We start from the raw sequence: 1,726 nt of genomic DNA, 5'->3' as shown, positions 1-1,726 counted from the left end.
ATAACTCACATGAGTGAGGTCGATCCCACAGGGATTGAAGGATTGAGCAATTTTAGTTTAGTGGGTGATTTAGTCAAGCGAGTCAAGTTTTGGTTGAGTGATTTGTGTTTAACAGGAAGTAAATGACAGTAAAAGTAAAGGGGGAAGGGAGAAATGCAGTAAAATAAAGAACAGAAAAGTAAAATTGCAGAAACTTAAAGAACAAGAAAGTAAATGACTGAAACTTAAAGTGCAAGAAACTTAAATTGCAGTAACTTAAAGGGCAAGAAAGATAAATGGCTTGAATATAAAAAGGGAATTGAGGAATGGGATTGCAAGATCTAAACAAAGAAGAAATAAATTGCAACAAATGCTTGAGCAGAAAGTAAATCAGAAGCAAATAGCATTCAAACAGAAAGAAAATAATATGCAGCAAAGGTTCACAGAAGAACCAAGAGTGAATTATGATCTCAGGATCCCAAGGGCTTAGGTAGCAGAGCCTAAAACCCAATTTCCTTCCCAGATCTGAATTATCTAAACAATTGACAGAAAATTAAAGAAGATGTAATAGAAGAGCAGAATTGGAATTGAATTATGCAGAAAACAAGTGCAAAGAGCTTGAATGGGAATTGGGACAGAATTTCCCCAATTTCACACACCCAAAACTCAGAAAAATGAAGAGTAGAATTGCCCAAGTGGGAATGAGGAAGGAGATCAATCAATTCTCCCTTGATCCTCTTAGTTCTCGGACAAGTCTCTCAAAAACTACAAGAAAATGAAATTCAAAAGCTCCCAAAATAAAAGTAAGAATTCAAAGCTCAAAGTAAAGGTCCTAATTACATCAAACTAACTCCTATTTATACACTTTCTATTCTTGGATAATGGGATTTGGATGGGCTTTTGAATTGGTGAAGAAATGAATTCAAATCAATTTTTAATTTGAATTTTGGCCCAAAAAATCACTCCCAGGAGGCTGCCCTGCCCTTGTGGAGGGCAGGGCAGAAAATTGAAGCTTGGTGCGTGGATTTGGTGCGGCGTGGTCGAGGATTGGTGCGCCATTGGTGCGAGTCTGGCACGGCGTGGTGCTTGAGAGTTTTCTTTTGATTCTTTGGCATGGTAGTGGGTCTCAAGGCTTGGCTTCCTCATGGTTCTTTGTTCGAACCTTGTGGCATGCATGGGTGACCTTTTTTTCTTGATTTCTTTCCTTGAGGTGCCCGATTCTGCTCTCCACAAGGGCAGGGCAGAGTTTGCTTCTCTTGGCTCCAAGGCACCATTTTGTGCTCTGCCCTTGGAGTGGGCAGGGCAGAGTTGCCTTCCTTGGCTTGGTCACTTAATGCTGCCCTCCTAGAGGGCATTCTGCCCTTGTGGAGGGCAATGTTGCTTCCCCCATTGCAATGCGGCACGCTTCTCTCCTCTTTGGCCACGCTTTCCTTTTTCTTGTGTCACGCTTCTTAGGCCACGCTTTTCATTTTCTTTTCTTTTCTTCACCTATAATAAACCAAACAACCACTCAAAGTATCACTAAATTCAAGAGGCTTATAAATCAATTAAAATTCAATTAAAATGAGCTCAAACCTCAATGATTAATATTAAATTCATAGTGGTTGCTTGATTTAAAGAATTTATGCATTTTCACTCCAAATCACTTACTTAGGATGAAAGAAAGTGCATAATTGCTAACAAAACAAGTGAAATTAGCTTGAAAAATGGGTATATGATGACTTGTCATCACAACACCAAACTTAAA

The 1,726-nt window shown here is 39.2% G+C and overlaps 1 protein-coding gene across 1 annotated transcript in view; it reads right to left on the bottom strand.

The window, feature by feature from the left end:
- Positions 1–1,726, bottom strand: part of LOC127744671 (uncharacterized) — a 4,398-nt gene that overhangs the window by 438 nt on the left and 2,234 nt on the right. The gene's annotated exons all lie outside the window — the stretch shown is intronic.

The sequence above is a fragment of the Arachis duranensis genome, unplaced genomic scaffold, assembly GCF_000817695.3.
Source record: "Arachis duranensis cultivar V14167 unplaced genomic scaffold, aradu.V14167.gnm2.J7QH unplaced_Scaffold_80194, whole genome shotgun sequence".
Lineage (NCBI taxonomy): Eukaryota > Viridiplantae > Streptophyta > Magnoliopsida > Fabales > Fabaceae > Arachis > Arachis duranensis.
Note: the sequence above shows the minus strand (reverse complement) of the source record. Positions and strands in the feature narration are given on the sequence as shown.